General features: G+C 40.4%; 1 pseudogene; it reads left to right on the plus strand.

Annotated features, from left to right (window-relative positions):
* The first annotated feature begins 4,150 nt into the window (after window positions 1-4,150).
* On the plus strand, window positions 4,151-8,800 carry LOC118581746 (annotated as a pseudogene).
* Window positions 8,801-12,986: the final 4,186 nt, after the last annotated feature.

Genomic DNA, 12,986 nt, shown 5'->3' on the forward strand with positions numbered 1-12,986 from the left:
ATTGCTAGTTAACCTTGTTTTTCAAAAATACATTGGAAAAAGCTAAATGGTGCCTCTTTCCATAATCAGTTTACATTATGTTGCACACTAACTGTTGATTACATTTCCCAGAGAGGGATTGTTTCCCTTATGCCACCTGAAATGACTTTTTTTCTAAAAGTAGTAATAGACTGGCTTAAATAATTTTGGTTTGCGGGTGGGGGGGGGGCTCAAAACATTTAAATCATCAGTGAAAATACATGAATATAGGAAAACTGGAAAAAAATCACCCTAGAATTAATATTGAGGTACCCTTTGGTAGACTGTTGTTTATAAATCAAAGCAAGTAATTGAATATATATGTATGTGTGTGTGTGTGTGTGTGTGTGTGTGTGTGTGTGTGTGTTGTGTGTGTGTTTGTGCATGCGCGCATGCGCGCGTAACTTCAGAAAAATGAAACATTTCAGAGACTAAAAAATGAATTCTATTATTGAAAGTCATAGAATAAAAAAGATACAAATATGTTTTATATGCTTTTAGGAATACACTGCTTTTATAAGATACCAATAGATTACAAAGAGGAGAAATATTTTCTGATTTTATGTTGTTTCCTAAAAACTTCTCAGAATCCCATTTTATTCTACGCATTTGTGTTAAACATAGTAACGTTAGGAGTTTGTTGTTACTGTTGGGCATATCAAAAATGTCATGGCAATCTTTGTTTGCTGATGTAGTTCGGGCTTGTTTTATTTATTTATTTTTTGTTTTTAGGTATCAATTATGGCTTCCCCCTCATAGAATGCCAGGTATTTTTTTTTTTAAACAAATCTAAGCTGTATGAAAATAAGATCTCCTCCCATCCTCTTTCTTCCACCTGCCTCCTCTACCCTCAGTGTTGTTTGTTGCTTCTTCTTAAAACAATTTTAGGCAGCAAGAGTAGTATGTTGCTTGGGCTAAGGCTGGGCTGTTAGCTAAATTAAGCCATTGTGACTCAAAATCCTCCTTTAATAAGGTTCATGCTGTCTACAACTTCATCATTTTCTGCTGAATGATAATTACTTTATTCAATCATGTTCAAGGTTTTAGTGAAAGCTAGCATTGATTGATTAACTTCAATTACCATGCTTACATTTGCATAGATAAAAACTGCTTTTCAATTTGTGAGTGGCACGCTGGTGGAAACCCTGCGCTGATATTTGCATTTCAATGTGAACAGTGAAGAAAAAAAGGTGGGCGAGGGGTCTGTTCAGTGCTAAGCCCTTTCCGCTTCAGCGCCTAAGCATTTCTCCATAAACACTCTTGTTATGATGTTAGTTCGTTCAAACCACTTTGAGGTAACTGGTGGAGGCTCCTGTTTACAAGCTTTCCTGACAACTGAGCAGTATGGATTAGGAGGAAAGGAATCCCGCAGTAGCTTGCAGGCCAGCTGCCAACCTAAGGAAGAAAGCTTCCTGCCCAGGACCACAGCTCTCCATGCCAATGGTGTATGTATGCATCACTGACTGACCCAGCCTAGTCTGACCTTACAATGGCTGCCACCTTTCTCCATCGTTTTGCTGGCTGGGACCCAGTGCTGAGTTGCCACCCGCCCCTTTTAGGTTGAAACCCAAGGAGAGTGCAAAGAATTATGGAAGTCTTCATGTTCCCCCCAAATAAGTAGTAACAAGTACTCAGACCCGACTCATCAGACACAATCAGTTATTTGTTGAGCAGGCTGACTTTTAGCGTGTATCTAAGACAAGCCTGCTCCATTTTCCTTACCTGACAGTGTTTCGGAAATGCAAAGGTTTGATAGGGGATTAATGCCTTTTCTGCGTATTCCAGGTAAATCATGATCAAATTATTTTTTAATCAACCCTGGACAGTCTCTATAAAAGTACAACAATACCTAACCAGAGAGCTATTTCTCAAATTCATTCGAGACTATATCTTTTTTTTTTTCCAAGCTAGACAGCTAGGTGGAAGACCTGGCCAGTATAAAGCTCACTCCCTTCTTTTGATGCTTACAGTCAACAGTTCTTTTTGGATGTGCTATCTTAGAAAACTAAAGCTACATATTCCAAAATGTTTTCACTTAGGAACTAGACAGGGCTCCTTAGATCAGTGGCCCTAAGCTTTTGTTCTTTAAGAAGTAAATAAAGCTATGGAGAATACATCATTCAGCAGAAATATGTGCATTGACCTCAGACTTTTGTTGAGGAAATTCTAATATGCACAGGTAGTTATACAAGTAAAACATACATATCAGGACTGGAAAGATGGCTTTGTGGTTAAGAGCATTGGCTGCTCTTGCTGAGAACTCAGGTTTGGTCCCTAGCTCCCATGTTGTACATTTCCAGGGTTCCAACAACCTCTTCTAGGCCCTGTGCGTACTGCATGCATGTGGTGCACATACATGCATGTGAGCAAAACACAGATGCATAGAAAAATGTAAAAGATCTCAATGCATGCATTGTTTCTGTAATGAAGGTCAAAGCACTTGGACCAAGTTACATGTAATCATACAAATTTCTTCTTTGTTGGCCTAGAGAAATGACTCAGCTGTTAAGATCACTAGCTGTGCTCTTCTGGAGGACCTGGGTTTTATATTGGCAGCATTGACATGGTGGTCACAACTGTCAGTTCTAGGGGATCTGACACCTCCTTCTGGCTTCTGTGGGCAACCGGCATGGACATGAACATCCAGGCAAAAACACTCATACACATAAAATAATAAAAAAAGTTTCTTAGTCAAGTAAGAAAAAAATTCTTGGTATGTCACAAAATTTGCAAAAAATACATATAAGAAGAATATTATCTTTTCCCCAAATCTTATTTGCTGTGTTTCAGTTCAATTCCAGCTGAAATTGTATGGCAAGTAGTTTTTAATGAAATTAGGATATGCTTCACAATACTGTACCTTGTGTCAAGCTCCAAGTACAAAGAAGTGTTACTGTATTCTGCATGCTTGAAGAGTGGGCCTGTCCATAGGGGTGCCTAGTCTCAGCCTGAAGTTGAACACTGGAAAGATGAATGGATAAGCCATTGACTGGGTAAGTTCAACTGGTAAGAGGTAGGGGTATGTGTTGTGTATGTGTCTGTGTATTTTTTGAGGCAGGGTTTGTGTAGCTCTGGCTGGCCTTGAATTCACAGAGATCTACTTACCTCTGCCTCCTAAGTGCTGGGGTTATAGGGGTAGACCACCATGCTTGATCTCAAATTTTTGAAAAAAAAAAAAAATCTCACTAAAGTTCTTTAGAATTCAAGGAGAATTAGAGACTAAGAATGTAGCATTCGGATAAGAATTTGTGACTGAGGGTTTTGTGTTTAAGTTGCTCTCCCCTGTTTCTTGGTGATCAAAGGTAGAAATGGTGATAGACAAATAAAGTACTCAGAAAGAAAAAGAACTTATGTTAAGAAAACAAACTAGAGAAAAAAAAATTCAAGATGCTTAAATTTAATGGCAAAGATGGCCTATCTATTTAAACAGTTTGGTCTGAAATACCCACCAAAATGTATAGAAGTTTCTTTGTAGTTAGCATTATAGCTAGCATGTGAAAGAATGTTATTTTGAAAAGTTAATTTTAGTTAGATTGGATAATTAGGTGTAGAAAATGAAGCAGCCTTGGAAGCTAGTGAATTGTTTTGTCAAATTGGCACATGATATATCCTGGCACAATAGAAGGGCAAGACAATTCCTGTAAGGATTGAAATGGCTCATATGAGTCAGTAGTGACAGTTTTTAAAAGCTTAAAACTCCCACCTTAGTAGACAGTGAGAGTAAATCACAGTTGCCCAGTCTCTGTGAGCTAAATACCGGGGAAAATTGGATTGTGAAAATGGATTTGAGGAGACACTATCCAAATGAAGTGAATAAACTACAATGGATTGTGTTCTTTCCATCCAGAAGACAGGATTCAATAGTTTGTCCCCTATAGGAACTAACCATTTGTGAATTCCCAGACACTACTATACTTACTTGTTTATTAGTAAGTGCCAGTGCACCCCACAGCTCACATGCGGTGACCAGAGGACAACTTGGGGGGATCAGTTCTCTTGGTCTACCATGTGGGCACTGGCATCGGACTCAGGCTGTTAAGATTGGCCCCAACACCTGTACTTTCCGAGCCACTCAATGGCCTGTTCCCATGAATTGTTGACCCCACCTTTACTAATTCTCTTCCAGGGGAGTATGTCTGGCTGTCGGCCCTACCTGTGTGATGCCTGCCACCTTTCATCCCCAGTCCTTTGTGAGTGGCTCTGAGACTCAAAATCTGGTCTCCTCAACACTCCTAGCGGCCCAGGAGGCTCTGGACTGACTTCATAACTCTCTGTGTTGAAGGAAGTATGAATTTCAGTTGCCTATACACACATTGTCTGAGTTTTCCCAGCTCTTTGGAACTGAGGGCCTCATGCTCACTGGACTCTTTCCTACTCAGTTGCTCAGGCTCATGGCTTCCTCATCAGTAGTCTTGTTCTTTCGTTGTTCCTGTTTTCCATCATCAGCACCTCTCTTCTCAGAAAGTCATCCCTCTCTATCTGCGCTGCATTGGTGCACAACAATATTTCTTTGTATACTGTACTACGTTTGTTTCCTTTGAAGCCAGCATAGCAGTATGCAGCCTAGGATGTCCTGACACTCATGATTCTCCTGCCTCAGCCTCTGGAGTGTATTAAAGTCCAGCAATCAAAATCCCCTTTGGCTCATCTAATTAACATGCCCAATCAAAACATACCACTTCATCCTCGCCCATTCTCACACAGACCTCCCATGGGTCTTCCCTTAAAGATGACACCTGCGAGGGTGTTGGCTGCTGTTTCCTGTCTGAGTCGGAAAGCCGCTACTTGAACTTTTCTTCCAAGCTTCATAAAGGATCTCTGTGAAAATAGGTGTTTGCCTGCCTGTGATTTGTGCATAATCTGGGGTCCAGGAAGGAGCCCTGGCTGTGATGGGGGCAGAAAACGGGGTCTCTTTCAGTGACTACATCTGGCTATGTCACAAGTTTTTTGTTTTGTTTTAAAAGTTTATTGACATCAGATGTTTCAAGTTCTCTTCCCAGTGCTTTATTATTCCAAAACTGAAACACTGCATTTAGAGACAAGTTTTTAATGATTCTAGAGAAACTTTTCAGAAACGAGCAATATCAAAGCTTTTGAAAAATCCGGACAATACCTTTCAATGAAAATAGCACCTTCAAACACATGGATGAATAAACTATAACTAGAAGTCACCCTGCAAACCGTCTCTGAACTCAGTGTCCAGGAATGTGGAAACCGCATAAAAAATGTTCAATGTCCACACTTAATGCATATTCAATGAGAGAAACAGAGACTGAAACACCTTAGATGAGGCTTCAGATAGGACTGTTAAAAATTACTCTAAGCTAGGTTTGACAGCCTCTGAGAGCTGAGGCTAGAGGACTGTCATGAGTTCAAGGCCAAGTTTTAGGAGAAAGGTCAACTGCCCTCTAGGTTCCCTAACCCTCAGGCCTATTTCTTGATTTCTCCTTTCAGGCCAGCCTTTGCAAGTGTTGAAGTCAGACGGATAGCCAAAGCTGCTCAGAAGTAAGGAAAGGGGGTTGTAGTTCAGAGGTAGCTTGCTTCCTCCACAATCCTGCCCATCAAGGACTAAGTTCCGTTTTTTATTTGGCACTGGTCTCTTATCCCTTCCCCACAAAATTGTGAGGATGCTAGAAAGCAGAAATTGTAGTTCCCTAGTGCTTAAGGGCTCTGTTGGGCCATCGAGTTGAACAGCTATTGGTTTTTTCATGAGCAACTGAGACAGGTCATTTTCTGGTTTTGCCATTTGCTTCTCAAGGTCACTATTAGACGATTCATATCTTAAGTCAATTTTTCCTGTATATAAAGCAGGCAGACTTTTTGTTGTTGTTCACTACTCAATATCACAGTAATTATTTTCCTTTATCCTTGGGAACTATAAGCTTTTGAGAAAAAAAAAAACAATCCCCAAACCACAGGATAGTCAAATGAAGGAATTTTCATGGCAGTGCCAGGAAAAAAATTCCTCCTTATGTCCATATACCAGATCATTTTTTAAAAATGACATTCAAATGACAATCACATGGCACTGTCTTTGCTTGAGTTGCTATGCACCATCGTGCATAGCTCTGTATTATAATATACGGTACAGATGGTACCTACAGTGCATTTATGTAGAGATTTTGTCCACCCCTCCAAAAAGATATATTTACTTACAATGACTCAAAACAGATGGACAGACAAATCTGTCTTCGATATTTAATACTAATATATTAATGTGCAAATGACTTATAACAATAGGTTTGTTTTCTAGAGCCTAATGCAGTGGTTGCCATAAGAACACAAATTATGTGTACATTTTAATGCATCTATGCTTCATAATTATGCATGGTTGTGTGCTGTTATAATTGACATAAAATATAAAACAGGTCAAAGAGCAGCTATTAAAACTATTTTTCATTTTGCTTCTTGACAGCCAGCAACATTGGCGCCTGGTACATTTAATAGGGCCATACATGGGATGCACAGATAGTCACAAAGCTGCAGCCACATTAAAGGGCTCCAGAATTTGTAACCTAATTATTTTAAACATTTTTAAAGACTGATGATTTTCTTTGGGGGACTCATATTTTGAGACCAAATATGTGAAATATTTTAAAATAAAGATGAATGAGAAAGGAATTGTGTGAAAGCACCTGTGTGTGTGTGTGTGTGTGTGTGTGTGTGTGTGTGTGTGTGTGTGTGAGAGAGAGAGAGAGAGAGAGAGAGAGAGAGAGAGAGAGAGAAGAAGAAGAAGGAGGAGGAGGAGGAGGAGGAGGAGGAGGAGGAAGAGGAAAAGGAGAGAGAAAGGGGAATTTTGTTTCAGAATATATTCTTAGATTTTTTCTCTTTAGACAAAATTAAGTAATAATTTCCACAAGTCTTACATACTATATAATTTCTGTTCTATGTACCCATCACTTCTTTCTAATTTCCCATTTCCTAAAGGGTTACATGGGGAGAAACTAGTTTGCTTATTTCTTAATGCACTCACCTGCCCTGTGAGGGCCTGAGCACAGAAATCCTCATGCTGTCCATGGAGAGAGAAGGGCACGGAGGTCAGGGCCTTGCTCAGGAACACTCAGCAAATGGAACCAAAGCCAGGACTAGAGCCTGAGCATCTGAGTCCCAGTCATGAACTCAGGCCCCTGACAAATTACCACAGATCTTCAGTACTAAAACATCTCTTTTCCTGTCACAAACTGCATAGAGTTCTGAATGAAATAACAGATAGCCAATGAAACAAACGTATAAAAAAATTACTTATAGTGCTTTTCAGATGCATAGATTTTTGTAACTGTAAAACAAAAATGTGAAATTCATACTCAAAGGATTCCTTACTGCATTGTGATATGTCAACACAGCTGGCATAATTTTCCCTTGTTTCAAAATTTTTATTTTAGCCCACAAAGATAATTCTTTTTAAACAGCTAGGGAAGGGCACTTTTTTTTTCTCCTACATAAGCCAGAATCTCATACCCTTTAATGTGTTTTCAAGAAGTTTCCTTTCGATAAACATTTTGAATAATTATACCGTTACAAAATGAAATGAAAAGAAACTAAACTGAACCAAGGCTGGGACTGCTTTACCATGGCTTCTCTGTATGATGCATTTCTGTCTTCAAGGAGGGTTGGTCCAAGGCCTGTGGGAACAGAAACCAGACACCAAGGATTAGAATGAAAAATGCCAAGGGGCAGTTGGAGATCGAGAATTTCCTCAGCACTTCACAGTGCATACTACTCTAATAGAGGACCACACAGGGCACTTCACGGCTGCCTGAGCTAGACGTCTAGGGGATCTGATACCCTCTTCTACCCTCTGTTAGATATGTGCTCTCATAGGCACGTACTCACAAGTGATACACACATACATAATTAAAAACAATGAAATATATCTTTTTAAAAGAAAAAAACACAAGTCATAAAGACAAAACAAATAAATGAAAGCCTATGACAGGAGCAGTGGTAACATTCTTGATCAGCAAGAATGAGGCCCTGGATTCCAATCCTACATTGTGTGTGTGTGTGTGTGTGTGTGTGTGTGTGTGTGTGTGTGTGTGTAGAGATACTATTTTCCTCTTCTTCCTCTTCTCCTCCTTTTTAAAAATAAATATTGCTAATAGTTTATTCTTCAGTTATCTCAACTCCACCAAGTTCTGCTGAACACAAAGAAGCAACTGGTCAGGGAAGAAAATTTAGAATGAAGTCGGTTGCTATACATGACACCATTCACGTAGGCACCTGTCTAAGGGCTTACACATAGCAGCTCATTTAATCTTTGTAACTGTCACCACCATCCCTGTTAGGATGTGAAGAACAAATCCTTTTTGCCAAGATGGCACCAAAATCGAAGAGGAAGCTCCTGCCCCTTCCAAAGCCCAAGCCAAAGCAAATGCCTTGAAAGCCAAGAAGGCAGTACTGAAAGGCTTCCACAGCCACAAAAAGAAGAAGATCTGCACATCACCCACCTTCTGACAGCCCGAGACCCTGCGGCTCCAGAGGCAGCCCAAACATCCTCGAAAGAGCACCCAGGAGAAACAAGCTTGACCACCATGCCATCATCCAATTCCCCCTGATTACTGAGTCAGCCTTGAAGAAGACAGAAGACAACAACACACTTGTGTTCATTGTGGATGTCAAGGCCAACAGGCACCAGATCAAACATGCTGGGAAGAAACTGTATGACATTGATGTGGCCAAAGTCAATACCCTCAAAAGGCCTGACAGAGAGAAGAAGGCACGTGTTCAGTTGGTTCCTGACTTTGGTGCTCTGGATGTTGGCAAGGAAATCGGGATCATATGAACTAAGTCCAGCTGGCTAATTCTACAATATACTTTTTCATCATAAAGAAAAAAAAAAAAAGATGTGAAGAACATGAGGTGAGAAGAAATTGAGTGACCTTGATTACCAGTGTGCCCAGTGACAAAGAGGTTTGGTGTAGCCTCTTTTACTTTTTCTGAGGTAGGGAGGGAAGACCGGCTGATGGAGGCCCTGGGTCTTCCTCATCACATGCGTAGCGGTATGGTCTATGGTATTCTTACAGTAGTGAAAATGGAAGCATCAGGTTGTGAAAATGGAAGCATCAAGTTGTCAGACAAATGAAAATGGAAGACTGTTGTGACCTTAATACCGAAAAACATAACCCTCTTTCACAAGTGCGTGCTTGGTGATGGCAGAAATGTGATGGCTGTGGCCTAATTTTACCACCTCTTAAGACTATCTAGGGCCAGTATTTTAAATTGTCTACGATTTCACCTCAATGCCTTCTTTATATGAAACATATAGAGCAGTCAAGGGACAAAGTGTGTTTTTGTCTGGTCTGGTTACTTGGCTAATTACCTTCTCAACACAGTGTTGTTGCATAAAGGACTTCAGTCACCAACGTTTTGTTTGTTCTGGTGTCTTTGTCCCATTTTCTCACCCTGTCTTAGTTTGCTTTCTGATGTAATAAACATTATGACTAAAACCAATGCAGACGACCAAAGAAAATGGCTGGTTTTACATATCCTAGTCCATCATGAAGTCAAGGCAGGAACCTGGAGGCCGGGACTGAGGCAGAGACCATGGAGGAATACTGCTTGCCGGCTTGCTGTCTGTGGCTCTCTCAGTTTTTCTTATCTGACCCAGGACTACCCTCTCAAAAGTAGCATTGCCTGCAGTGAGCTGGATCTCCCCATATTATCATTGTCTTTGTCATTGTTCTGTTGATGTAACTCTTACAAGGAAAAAAACATTTCATTGCAGGCTTGTTTACAGTTTCAGAGGTTTAGTCCATGGTGGGGAGCATGGTGGCAGGCGTGATCTGGAGAAGTAACTGAGAACGACATCCTGATCCACAGGCTGAGAGAGCAATATTGGACCTGGTGTGGGTTTTTGAAACCTCAAAGCCCACCCTTGGCTGGGCGGCGGTGGTGCACACCTTTAATCCCAGCACTCGGGAGGCAGAGGCAGGTGGATCTCTGTGAACTGGAGGCGAGCCTGGTCTACAGAGTGAGTTCCAGGACAACCAGGGCTACACAGAGAAAGCCTGTCTTGAACACGCCTACCCCCACACAAATAAACCCACCTTCAGTGACACACTTTCTCCAATAAAGCCGCCACACCTAATCCTTCTAAAACAGTCATCTTCCCTGATGACTAAACATTCAAACATAGGGGCCTATGGGGGCCATTCTTTTCAAATGACCATAATCATTAATCAAGAAAACATCTCACAGGCCAATTGGATGGAGGTGTTTTTTTTTTCTCCATTGAGGTTCCCTCCTCCTTATGATCCTGGCTTTTGCCAGGTTGACAAAACAAAGAACAAACAACAACAATATCAACAAAATCTAACCAGCACCCACCCCCACCCCACCCCAACATATTTACTTTGAAATTTGATGAGCATGGTGTCTGATTTCTGTGTGGGATATCTCAAGCTCAACACAGTCCATCAGCAGTCCTGAAGACAGATAGCAATGCTTGGAGCTATCTCACTTAACAGCTGTGCAGTTTTTCAAACTGAGCACTCCCCTTTTATTTGGGATACAACAGTCACAGGAAATACATTATCTATAAATGCCCCCAAATTATACATATGTTTGCATCAAATAAAAAGTGGATAAAATCTGACTAAATGCTCAAATTTATTCCGTCTATAATAGTCTCCTAGATCCTCAAGGCTGCAGCAAAAACTGAATGTTGTCATAAGTTGAAGAAATCTTTGCAATATCTTTCAAACTCTGCCAATTCATTGAAGAGAATAAAGGTGCTTTCTATTCCCACCCCTTTGCACCCTCTATAATTAGTCTGTTGGTGTGTTAATCCCATTCTTTCTGCAAATAACCCCCCCCCCCACACACACACCGTTTGTCTCTATGTTTGAATCTAGGGTTTATCTAGTTTCTGCCATCTCTATCTGATGGAAATCAATCATCCCTATAACTATTTCTATAACATTTTTAAATACACCAGCACCTCACCACAATGGCTGCTCTCCCTCAGAATGGCTATTCCTTTATTTTTAACTAACTACTTAGGTTTTTCACATCTTCAAAAGCCTGTAGCATCTTTTTAACAAGATGAGGAGATAGCTCTCAGTCTGCTATCTGACTCTGAGTCCAGGCACCCACAACTGCCCTTCACCACAGTGACACAGAATCACCATAAGGCCAGGTGACACCACTTCCTGCCTGTCTTTGCACATTGTGCAGCTTAGGCAGTTTCTTTTGTTTATATTATACACATTCATATGTTTTAAATATCATCTCAAATATTAACCCTTAATCCAAAGTCTTTTTCTCCTAACTTCTAAATTGCCCTTCTCTATAATCTGTCAAACCTTGATTTTGCTTCTATTGTAGTTATGACCAGGTCTAATTATAGCCTATCTTGATAGGAAACCATATTTCCTTGGTCAAGGGTGATCCAGCTAACCTCAGTCAAGAGCCTCAATGCGGTATTGCTCAGGAAATGGGCAATGAACTTAAACAAACTCTAGTTGCATCCTAAAGCAGCAGGTGCCTGTGCAGCAGCTTTTCCAAGTACAATCTCAGCTGCTATGTGCACAGGCTTCTTTTCTGTTCAGCAATGGGAAGAAAGACCCCAGGGTCACATTCTGGGCATAGTGAAAGGTATCCATGGAGACAGAGATTTGCCCTGGGAACACTTTCCTAAGGAAAGAGCATGCTTCCAACCCCCCACCAGAACTCTACACTCCTTTGGAATTTGCACACAGGAGGTTCTGCAGGCTCTGTATAGTGTTTCTGTTTCCCAGCTTCCTAAGATGCAGAGACTGCGGGGGCAAGGTTGGAAAGAAGGCAAGCATCCCTCCTCCTGCACAAGCATATGCTGGGAAGCCTTCATGGCCTCCAGAGAAGGGAAAGAGCCAGGCTTGATGTGTGACACTAGAAGATTCAAAGGAAAAGAAAGAAAATAGATGGCACATTTAGTAAAACTGAAACTCGTAGGATGCCTAGGAATTCAAAACACTTTTATTGCCTTAAAAAAAGTAACATGACAGTGGTTCTATGTCTGTCTTTTCTTCCTGGTAACATAAATGGGAATAAAGGGCACTTCTTGTCTCTTGATGCTGTGCGTCCCACTTGTTATCAGTAACACAGGCTCATATTGTAGCCCACATTGTGTCTAATTACAACTAGTCTTTATAGGCAGCTAAGCAAGCTGGGTAGATGATGTTGATTCCGATTTTGGCCTGGGGATGGTCACTGAGTGAAGAGTAGAGCTAGGAGTCGAGGAAGGAGTAGAGAAGGAGGATGACTCTTCAATAAAATGCTGAACAGTCGCCTCCCCCCTATTCTGCTGTTGTCCTGAACTCAGTGGCAGCAAAGGAGGAAGGTAAGAGACTGTTCATGCCAGCATAGTCTCTGAAAATGGAAAGAGGAGAAAAAAAAAAAAAAGCAGGCTTTTGTTTCACCAAATGTCAAAGGTCGCTAAAATATTCTAAAATACAAATGAGAAAAGATGAAGTGGAAACTTGTGGAGCAGAGCATGATGTCAATTTAGCTGAATCTCATTCAATGATGTCTAACTGCCTTCTTTCTTCTTTGGACATGTTTGTTGTTTCTAAGTCCCCACTCCCTCTCTCTCAATCCCACTGCCATGAAAATAAATCAGACGAGAATTAAAATGAACGTAGGGAGAAAAGACTAAAGGAATAGTTTATCTGGATTTTAAAAAGTAATATAATTCATTTATTATATTATTATTATGTACTATTACAACAATTATCCTAAAAAATTAAAAAACAAACAAACTTCATGAATGCTAAACTCTGATAAAATTCCATTGTCTAGAAACAAACAATATTCTATTGACTTTCTTTTTAGCATATCACTTTTCTATTTTATATTTTTACTGATTTATACATCATATACATATGGACACATTTTGTATTCTTACTAACGCTGTCCTTACATATCTAGTGCAATGATGCTGCCTATTACAATCTATTTCTCAGGAGATAGTTTTCATACACTGTAATGTT

The sequence above is a fragment of the Onychomys torridus genome, chromosome 4 (genome assembly GCF_903995425.1).
Source record: "Onychomys torridus chromosome 4, mOncTor1.1, whole genome shotgun sequence".
NCBI classification, from domain to species: domain Eukaryota; kingdom Metazoa; phylum Chordata; class Mammalia; order Rodentia; family Cricetidae; genus Onychomys; species Onychomys torridus.